This window comes from Stenella coeruleoalba, assembly GCF_951394435.1.
Source record: "Stenella coeruleoalba genome assembly, contig: scaffold_28, whole genome shotgun sequence".
NCBI classification, from domain to species: Eukaryota; Metazoa; Chordata; class Mammalia; order Artiodactyla; family Delphinidae; genus Stenella; species Stenella coeruleoalba.
This window is the reverse complement of record NW_027645921.1, coordinates 5,068,400-5,079,754: the sequence shown is the minus strand read 5'-3', so window position 1 is coordinate 5,079,754 and position 11,355 is coordinate 5,068,400. Positions and strand designations below refer to the sequence as shown.

Below are 11,355 nucleotides of genomic sequence, written 5' to 3'. Positions count from 1 at the left end.
CTCTAGGTTCCACATGCATGTTTTAGCTGAAGGAAGAATACCTTAAACCTGGGTAGTTGAAACCCGTGGAATGGGTACCATGCAATATGACTTCAAAGGGTCTTCATTTGCTCATGAACCTCTCCAATCCTATCACTGCTGCGTTTATGCCCCTGTACACATGCTTGATTCTCTTTCGGAGACATAGCAATCCATAGGTTTTAAGATACTTACTAGTCAGGAACATTCTTAGGCGTTTAATATGGGGTGTTGAGTCCATTTCGTTGAGCAAGGAGTAGCTCTTGTCTATTCCATATTTGGCTTAAGGAACTTTATCTGTGCTCATTTCAATCTCTGGTTTTATGCAGCACCCCAACTCACCTTTCCCCTTAAGCAAGCATAAGTTGGTTTTCTAAATTTGAGACCCTGTTCTGTTCTGTAATTCAGTTCCTGTGTAGCCAAGTTTACATTCCTTGTATTACTGATATCTTATGATGTTTCTTTTTCTGTGTGACTTATTTTAGTTAGAATCATCATACCTGAATCCACTCATTGTGCTGCTAAGGGCCTGATGACACAGATTTCATTGCTGAGTGATATTGCTTTGTAAGTAAATACCACAACTTTTTTATCCATTTTTCACTTTCTGCGATGTTGAACTTGTACTGTAAACGGGGTTCTTGTAAACAGAGCCGTTCCAAACTTTGGGGTGGCTGTGTCTTTTTGATTTTAAATTCCCTAATCTATAGGACCATAAGTGGAACTGCCCTAGGCTCTGTTGCTTTGTTTTTTAGATGTTTCAGGAAACACCATACACTTCTCCCGAGTGGTTGTTGGCAATTTACATCCCGCCCTTCAGCATAACAAGGCTCCCAGTTCTCCATGGCCTGTCCTGCCTTTCTGGATTTTACACTTTTTTCAGATGGCCCTTTTGACCGGGGGAAGTGAGACTTCATTGTAGTGCAGATTTCCTTTGCAAGCTTGCTTGGTTGGCCAAAAAGGGCGTATGCGTTTTTTCCTGAATATATTCAGGAAAAAACGCATACGCCCTTTTTGGCCAAGTGCATCATTGTGGACGTTCTGCCTCTTTTTCTATGCTTGAAATGCAATTCCAGTCTACCTCCTGAAATCAGTTTCCTGCAATTCTGCCCCGCTTTCAAGTCCTCTTGGCAGCCTTACTTCAGTCTATTTTTGGACGATAGCTGTCATTTATAACTCTGCAGGTTTGTGAATTACAGTGCCCCTGAGCTCCTTTCTTCAACTCGCTTTCTTGTGACCTGGCCGCAACACCGCAGGATGGCTTCAGGCCCTAATCTGTTTCTGGCATGGCACGCTGAGCCTTTGGTTAATTCCTCTTCCTGGTGGGAAATGAGAGTTAAATTTGCCCATCCAGACACCTCCACCTAGTCTCTCATTGGTTCTCGCTATTCCTGTTCATCTTCCACAGAAATTGCAAACTGGGCCAAACAGGAGGTTAAAGGGACTGACTCTCCAACTGGGGAGAGTGTTAGTAAAGCGTCTGGAATGTTGCACCCGAGTACCAGCGTACGAAAACTGAGACATATTTTAACACGTCTACCGATCACATGGTTGATCATACTCTAGGTTCCACATGCATGTTTTAGCTGAAGGAAGAATACCTTAAACCTGGGTAGTTGAAACCCGTGGAATGGGTACCATGCAATATGACTTCAAAGGGTCTTCATTTGCTCACGAACCTCTCCAATCCTATCACTGCTGCGTTTATGCCCCTGTACACATGCTTGATTCTCTTTCGGAGACATAGCAATCCATAGGTTTTAAGATACTTAATAGTCAGGAACATTCTTAGGCGTTTAATATGGGGTGTTGAGTCCATTTCGTTGAGCAAGGAGTAGCTCTTGTCTATTCCATATTTGGCTTAAGGAACTTTATCTGTGCTCATTTCAATCTCTGGTTTTATGCAGCACCCCAACTCACCTTTCCCCTTAAGCAAGCATAAGTTGGTTTTCTAAATTTGAGACCCTGTTCTGTTCTGTAATTCAGTTCCTGTGTAGCCAAGTTTACATTCCGTGTATTACTGATATCTTATGATGTTTCTTTTTCTGTGTGACTTATTTCACTTAGAATCATCATACCTGAATCCACTCATTGTGCTGCTAAGGGCCTGATGACACAGATTTCATTGCTGAGTGATATTGCTTTGTAAGTAAATACCACAACTTTTTTATCCATTTTTCACTTTCTGCGATGTTGAACTTGTACTGTAAACGGGGTTCTTGTAAACAGAGCCGTTCCAAACTTTGGGGTGGCTGTGTCTTTTTGATTTTAAATTCCCTAAGCTATAGGACCATAAGTGGAACTGCCCTAGGCTCTGTTGCTTTGTTTTTTAGATGTTTCAGGAAACACCATACACTTCTCCCGAGTGGTTGTTGGCAATTTACATCCCGCCCTTCAGCATAACAAGGCTCCCAGTTCTCCATGGCCTGTCCTGCCTTTCTGGATTTTACACTTTTTTCAGATGGCCCTTTTGACCGGGGGGAAGTGAGACTTCATTGTAGTGCAGATTTCCTTTGCAAGCTTGCTTGTTTGGCCAAAAAGGGCGTATGCGTTTTTTCCTGAATATATTCAGGAAAAAACGCATACGCCCTTTTTGGCCAAGTGCATCATTGTGGACGTTCTGCCTCTTTTCCTATGCTTTCAATGCAATTCCAGTCTACCTCCTGAAATCGGTTTCCTGCAATTCTGCCCCACTTTCAAGTCCTCTTGGCAGCCTTACTTCAGTCTATTTTTGGACGATAGCTGTCATTTATAACTCTGCAGGTTTGTGAATTACAGTGCCCCTGAGCTCCTTTCTTCAACTCGCTTTCTTGTGAGCTGGCCGAAACACCGCAGGATGGCTTCAGGCCCTAATCTGGTTCCGGCACGGCACGCTGAGCCTTTGGTTAATTCCTCTTCCTGGTGGGAAATGAGAGTTAAATTTGCCCGTCCAGACACCTCCAGCTAGTCTCTCATTGGTTCTCGCTATTCCTGTTCATCTTCCGCAGAAATTGCAAACTGGGCCAAACAGGAGGTTAAAGGGACTGACTCTCCAAGTCGGGAGAGTGTTAGTAAAGCGTCTGGAATGTTGCACCCGAGTACCAGGGTACGAAAACTGAGACATATTTGAACACGTCTCCCGATCACATGGTTGATCATACTCTAGGTTCCACATGCATGTTTTAGCTGAAGGAAGAATACCTTAAACCTGGGTAGTTGAAACCCGTGGAATGGGTACCATGCAATATGACTTCAAAGGGTCTTCATTTGCTCACCGAACCTCTCCAATCCTATCACTGCTGCGTTTATGCCCCTGTACACATGCTTGATTCTCTTTCGGAGACATAGCAATCCATAGGTTTTAAGATACTTACTAGTCAGGTACATTCTTAGGCGTTTAATATGGGGTGTTGAGTCCATTTCGTTGAGCAAGGAGTAGCTCTTGTCTATTCCATATTTGGCTTAAGGAACTTTATCTGTGCTCATTTCAATCTGGTTTTATGCAGCACCCCAACTCACCTTTACCCTTAAGCAAGCATAAGTTGGTTTTCTAAATTTGAGACCCTGTTCTGTTCTGTAATTCAGTTCCTGTGTAGCCAAGTTTACATTCCGTGTATTACTGATATCTTTTTTTTTTTTTTGCCGTAACTACCTTTATTGGTATCGCTTGTGTATCAGTTCATCAAAACCTTTGTTTCATATTTCTCGCCTTAATCCCCTGAAAGTTCCAGATGGGCAAAAATACTTTTAAATACGCAGCTGGCTTCTGTCTTATGTGCTTAATATTATACATTTGTTGCTTGTTTTGCACATGTCTATGGCTGCACTACTTGAAAGACGAAAGTCACATATAAAAATACAGACTAATCGAAACACAAAAGTCAGCCATTGTCTAGAATGTGGTTTACAATACAGAGCTTGCAGACAACACAGACTATATATATAAGTCATCTGTCTGAAAACAGAAAGTAGTGTCTCATACTGACTCCGGAGAAAGGTGCTGACACACAGGGAAACTCACTGATGATTCTCCTTTATGTTTATTAGATAGATCAATACCAAATTATTTCACATATATTATATTCAATATCTATATATATATATCTTGTAACCAAATTCTGGTTTAAAAGTCACAAACCAACATGTAAATACAAAATGTTAGGAAAGGTTTAACATACATAGGGGAAAACATGTCTTATGCCTCGCAAAGACTTTCTACAATCTAGCATAAAGGCAAATGTGGTTGAAAAAAAAGGAAATCCATATACAATTACAGAAAAACATTTAGTCAAGCCACCTAATATAAAATATTTCAGATATCATGTCCAAAAACGTCCACGTGTTGCAGAGGTCTCTACAAATCAATTAGAATGACGTCAACAAGATCTGCAAACCGAAGTCTTAGCAAGTAAACGTGACTCATGCTTTTCTCTCTGAGACAATGAGGCTTGACGTTCAGTTAAAGGCAGGTAAACACGACTATGAAGAAACCCTTCTTTACAACAGCTTAACGGTACCCATTTAGGGCAATACACCCGCTTTCCCAGCTATGTGTGCACGCAGTTTTCTGTGATAAAATGACTCAGTTACTTTAAAAAAGCATAAATGGCAAAACAAAATAACCAGAACTCCGCGAAGCTGGTAAAACCACAAAGACACTGAAATCCAGCAACTCCTGAGAGGCTGAGAGATCAAATGAATCATAAAATCTGGATGACTCTGATTTGGGGTTTAACTTTGGTTAAAACTGAAAAGTCTGAAAAGAACCAATGTTTTGGAAGAAGCAGTGTCACTTGTAAACATCCTGCCACCTAACTAAAAGGACGGCCTCTTCTTCTAGACCCACGACTTAATAAGACAGGAAGCTCTCAACACACAGCGCTGGAGAAGATGGATTCCACAAGTCAAACTTGAGTGAAACTGTTCTAATGCAATGTACCAAACACGCGTTTGTTCTTAGGAAAAATTACAAAACTAACAAATATTTTTCTCCAGAATTATAAAAGATAAAATCTATGAATCAGTACTGTTATGTGATTACAGAACAATAGCCAACTGAAAAAAAAAACAAAACACCAACCCACAGGCCGTCTACACCGTCCCCAATCCATTTCCTGCAGCCAGTACTTCCCACCTGCTCTGAGGACTGAGCCTTAGACACCGTTGACTGTATTTAAAGTTGAGTCAACAGTACTCTCTGTCTCTGGGGCAAAAGTAATGCAGCTCATTACTTACACACAACACTTGTTTCATTCTTCAGGACTTTCTTTGACGGGATTACTCAATGTTGGTTACTTTAAAGGTAACAAAAGGTGTCAGAAAAAAATGCCTTGGAATTCTTTTGCAATTCCACAAAGACACCTGGCAATCTGATACGTTCATTCCTCTCCCCATCACAATTTTTGTTTTTTAAAATTACAATTGACAACTCACGTAAGATGTAATTAATTTACTTAAAATAAGAGAGGGCTTTTCAATCAAGTATCCACGTTCCAAATAACTAAAACATTTAGTTAAATCTTTTAAATTAATCTTTTAATAAATCTTTAATTACTCGGTGCCAGTAATTAAGAGGTTGATTCCGTAAAATTCAAACTTGCACATAGGCGTGTCCCACTCAGAAAAGATTTCATACACTTAGCAACTTGTGCTTTTTGTCTCACCTTTTATAAGAAACACAGATTAATTTCAACTTCAGTTTTCCTTTCTGATGCAGACACGTGTACCTTGTGTAAGAAACGGTCTCCAGGCCACCTCCACGTGTAGACCTCAGCATTTCCTGAGAGTGTGAAGTCAACCCCTCCTCCAGGAGACTCTCACCCTTTTGAGACATTCCCCCTTGCACCTTATGTTTGTCAGACTATGTTTACAGAAATCAGATGACTGGATGAAAACTCTACAGGACAGTCAAGGACAGACGAGAAGACGAGATGCAGAGCGGGAGCCCCTTCCTCCTCCAGTGCACCTGCTGCGGGCAGCCCTCCAGGAAGGCTTGGCCTCCTCCCCTGGACCACAGACTTACTTTTCTCTGTAATAAAGCAGGTAGTACTTCAGGGGATCTGGCAGAGGGAGGCTCAGGACCTTCTCACGCAGGAAGTTCACCGGGGGCTCGGGCTTGGTGTCCGGCGGGGTTGTCACCTCTTCTTCTTGCCGCTCGTCTTCCAGGTCTCCGCAGCTGGTGTCATCAGAGGGGTTGGAGAGCCGACTGGCAAACACCTCTTTGTCCAAAAAGACAATCGTTTCCATTCGGTGGCGGCGAACTCTCCTCCGTTTAAACCTGGGAGTGTTCTTCAGTCCGTTCCCGTTTTTGTTCACAGCTTCCTGGTGGATGACCTTCTTAATGGTGCCCCGGATGGCAATGCGCGCCAGGTCCTGGAGGCTGCGAACCGCCAGGGGTGTGGACAAGTCGTGATTCTCCTGACTCCGACTGGCAGGGCTGGACGAGTGGAGCAAAAGACACAGCCAGAATCTTTTTGGTTTCCCAGGCGGAAGGACCCGTCCGAGTTATCTTAGTCAACTTCTCTTCCAGCGGCATGACCAGGACGCCCCCGACTTTGAGGAGGCTCTTCATGTATCCCTCATGCTGCTTCTGCACGCCTGCCCCGCAGTACACCCGGTCATACTGAGAGCAGCCTGGAGAGATCTCCAGGCAATTGCCGGTGACGAAGGAGGGCTCGCAGAAGTCAAACTTGTCGAAGCTGTCACTCGTCCTGATGAAAAAGTCCAGCTTCTGCTTCGCATACTCTGTCACATCTGAATGGAGTTCCACCCCGTGGTTCACACCAAAAGGACCGAGGATGAGCCCCACCATGGAGCTGAGGTAGCCGGTGCCGCTGCCCAGGTTCAGGAAGGAAAGGCCAGGCTGCAGGTCCAGGGCCTCCATCACCTCCGAATAGATGCACGGAGCAGAGAGGTGGATGTTCCCGTGCTTCCACGCCAGGTCCTTGTACGCGTTCTCCTTAAACTCCTCGAGGTAATAGTCGGCGCGGTCAACAGCTCGGAAGGCCTGCTCCACCAGCTCGGAGCGGATGTACTGCGCCGCCTTCAGATGGTCTATCAGCTCGTCGTTGTCTTCACCAGCACTCACCGCGCCTCCCATCTTCGGGACCGCGCTTACAGAAAGCTGCCGCTGGAGAGACCTCGGGAACCCCCGGAACGCTGGAGGGCAGACCCCCGGGGAGGGGGGAGGGGCGACGGGAGACGCCTGGGACGCGGAGGGGTGTTTATGCTTGGGGGTGGGGAACGAGAGGACAGCGGAAGAGGACAGGAAGACGGGGAGAGGAGAATGCGGCCCTGGGGGAGGGTCCGGGAGCCCGGGACCACGGGAAGGGGAGGGGTGGAGAGGAGGGAGAGAGGGGGAGGGGGACGAGGGGCCGCACCGCCCCCATACCCCGCTGCAGGCCGGGCCGAGGGCGGCGGCGGCAGCGGCGGCGGCTCAGTACCTCCTGGCTCGGCGGGCCCGCGGAATCGGCCGCTGGGCCGCACCTGCAGCTCTTCCGGCGCCCCTCGCCAGTCCGCCTCCCACTACGCAGCCCCGACCTCCGCCCTACTGATATCTTATGATGTTTCTTTTTCTGTGTGACTTATTTCAGTTAGAATCATCATACCTGAATCCACTCATTGTGCTGCTAAGGGCCTGATGACACAGATTTCATTGCTGAGTGATATTGCTTTGTAAGTAAATACCACAACTTCTTTATCCATTTTTCACTTTCTGCGATGTTGAACTTGTACTGTAAACGAGGTTCTTGTAAACAGAGGCGTCCCAAACTTTGGGGTGGCTGTGTCTTTTTGATTTTAATTTCCCTAAGCTAGAGGACCATAAGTGGAAGTGCCCTAGGCTCTGTTGCTTTGTTTTTTAGATGTTTCAGGAAACACCATACACTTCTCCCGAGTGTCTGTTGGCAATTTACATCCCGCCCATCAGCATAACAAGGCTCCCAGTTCTCCATGGCCTGTCCTGCCTTTCTGGATTTTACACTTTTTTCAGATGGCCCTTTTGACCGGGGGGAAGTGAGACTTCATTGTAGTGCAGATTTCCTTTGCAAGCTTGCTTGGTTGGCCAAAAAGGGCGTATGCGTTTTTTCCTGAATATATTCAGGAAAAAATGCATACGCCCTTTTTGGCCAAGTGCATCATTGTGGACGTTCTGCCTCTTTTCCTATGCTTTCAATGCAATTCCAGTCTACCTCCTGAAATCGGTTTCCTGCAATTCTGCCCCGCTTTCAAGTCCTCTTGGCAGCCTTACTTCAGTCTATTTTTGGACGATAGCTGTCATTTATAACTCTGCAGGTTTGTGAATTACAGTGCCCCTGAGCTCCTTTCTTCAACTCGCTTTCTTGTGACCTGGCCGCAACACCGCAGGATGGCTTCAGGCCCTAATCTGGTTCCGGCCCGGCACGCTGAGCCTTTGGTTATTTCCTCTTCCTGGTGGGAAATGAGAGTTAAATTTGCCCGTCCAGACACCTCCAGCTAGCCTCTCATTGGTTCTCGCTATTCCTGTTCATCTTCCGCAGAAATTGCAAACTGGGCCAAACAGGAGGTTAAAGGGACTGACTCTCCAAGTGGGGAGAGTGTTAGTAAAGCATCTGGAATGTTGCACCCGAGTACCAGGGTAGGAAAACTGAGACATATTTGAACACGTCTCCCGATCACATGGTTGATCATACTCTAGGTTCCACATGCATGTTTTAGCTGAAGGAAGAATACCTTAAACCTGGGTAGTTGAAACCCGTGGAATGGGTACCATGCAATATGACTTCAAAGGGTCTTCATTTGCTCACCGAACCTCTCCAATCCTATCACTGCTGCGTTTATGCCCCTGTACACATGCTTGATTCTCTTTCGGAGACATAGCAATCCATAGGTTTTAAGATACTTACTAGTCAGGTACATTCTTAGGCGTTTAATATGCGGTGTTGAGTCCATTTCGTTGAGCAAGGAGTAGCTCTTGTCTATTCCATATTTGGCTTAAGGAACTTTATCTGTGCTCATTTCAATCTCTGGTTTTATGCAGCACCCCAACTCACCTTTACCCTTAAGCAACAATAAGTTGGTTTTCTAAATTTGAGACCCTGTTCTGTTCTGTAATTCAGTTCCTGTGTAGCCAAGTTTACATTCCGTGTATTACTGATATCTTATGATGTTTCTTTTTCTGTGTGACTTATTTCAGTTAGAATCATCATACCTGAATCCACTCATTGTGCTGCTAAGGGCCTGATGACACAGATTTCATTGCTGTGTGATATTGCTTTGTAAGTAAATACCACAACTTCTTTATCCATTTTTCACATTCTGCGATGTTGAACTTGTACTGTAAACGAGGTTCTTGTAAACAGAGCCGTTCCAAACTTTGGGGTGGCTGTGTCTTTTTGAATTTAATTTCCCTAAGCTATAGGACCATAAGTGGAAGTGCCCTAGGTTCTGTTGCTTTGTTTTTTAGATGTTTCAGGAAACACCATACACTTCTCCCTAGTGGTTGTTGGCAATTTACATCCCGCCCTTCAGCATAACAAGGCTCCCAGTTCTCCATGGCCTGTCCTGCCTTTCTGGATTTTACACTTTTTTCAGATGGCCCTTTTGACCGGGGGGAAGTGAGACTTCATTGTAGTGCAGATTTCCTTTGCAAGCTTGCTTGGTTGGCCAAAAAGTGCGTATGCGTTTTTTCCTGAATATATTCAGGGAAAAACGCATACGCCCTTTTAGGCCAAGTGCATCATTGTGGACGTTCTGCCTCTTTTCCTATGCTTTCAATGCAATTCCAGTCTACCTCCTGAAATCGGTTTCCTGCAATTCTGCCCCGCTTTCAAGTCCTCTTGGCAGCCTTACTTCAGTCTATTTTTGGACGATAGCTGTCATTTATAACTCTGCAGGTTTGTGAATTACAGTGCCCCTGAGCTCCTTTCTTCAACTCGCTTTCTTGTGACCTGGCCGCAACACCGCAGGATGGCTTCAGGCCCTAATCTGGTTCCGGCACGGCACACTGAGCCTTTGGTTATTTCCTCTTCCTGGTGGGAAATGAGAGTTAAATTTGCCCGTCCAGACACCTCCAGCTAGCCTCTCATTGGTTCTCGCTATTCCTGTTCATCTTCCGCAGAAATTGCAAACTGGGCCAAACAGGAGGTTAAAGGGACTGACTCTCCAAGTGGGGAGAGTGTTAGTAAAGCGTCTGGAATGTTGCACCCGAGTACCAGGGGAGGAAAACTGAGACATATTTGAACACGTCTCCCGTTCACATGGTTGATCATACTTGGGTTCCACATGCATGTTTTAGCTGAAGGAAGAATACCTAAAACCTGGGTAGTTGAAACCCGTGGAATGGGTACCATGCAATATGACTTCAAAGGGTCTTCATTTGCTCACCGAACCTCCCCAATCCTATCACTGCTGCGTTTATGCCACTGTACACATGCTTGATTCTCTTTCGGAGACATAGCAATCCATAGGTTTTAAGATACTTACTAGTCAGGTACATTCTTAGGCGTTTAATATGCGGTGTTGAGTCCATTTCGTTGAGCAAGGAGTAGCTCTTGTCTATTCCATATTTGGCTTAAGGAACTTTATCTGTGCTCATTTCAATCTCTGGTTTTATGCAGCACCCCAACTCACCTTTCCCCTTAAGCAAGCATAAGTTGGTTTTCTAAATTTGAGACCCTGTTCTGTTCTGTAATTCAGTTCCTGTGTAGCCAAGTTTACATTCCGTGTATTACTGATATCTTATGATGTTTCTTTTTCTGTGTGACTTATTTCAGTTAGAATCATCATACCTGAATCCACTCATTGTGCTGCTAAGGGCCTGATGACACAGATTTCATTGCTGAGTGATATTGCTTTGTAAGTAAATACCAGAACTTCTTTATCCATTTTTCACCTTCTGCGATGTTGAACTTGTACTGTAAACGAGGTTCCTGTAAACAGAGGCGTCCCAAACTTTGGGGTGGCTGTGTCTTTTTGATTTTAATTTCCCTAAGCTATAGGACCATAAGTGGAAGTGCCCTAGGCTCTGTTGCTTTGTTTTTTAGATGTTTCAGGAAACACCATACACTTCTCCCGAGTGTCTGTTGGCAATTTACATCCCACCCATCACCATAACAAGGCTCCCAGTTCTCCATGGCCTGTCCTGCCTTTCTGGATTTTACACTTTTTTCAGATGGCCCTTTTGACCGGGGGGGAAGTGAGACTTCATTGTAGTGCAGATTTCCTTTGCAAGCTTGCTTGGTTGGCCAAAAAGGGCGTATGCGTTTTTTCCTGAATATATTCAGGAAAAAACGCATACGCCCTTTTTGGCCAAGTGCATCATTGTGGACGTTCTGCCTCTTTTCCTATGCTTTCAATGCAATTCCAGTCTACCTCCTGAAA

The 11,355-nt window shown here is 44.9% G+C and overlaps 1 pseudogene across 1 annotated transcript; it reads right to left on the bottom strand.

Annotated features, from left to right (window-relative positions):
• Positions 1-5,837: 5,837 nt before the first annotated feature.
• Positions 5,838-7,752, bottom strand: LOC307181479 (protein-L-isoaspartate O-methyltransferase domain-containing protein 2-like; annotated as a pseudogene). The gene has a single exon. The product of its transcript is annotated as a protein-L-isoaspartate O-methyltransferase domain-containing protein 2-like (transcript).
• Between the last annotated feature and the right edge of the window lie 3,603 nt (positions 7,753-11,355).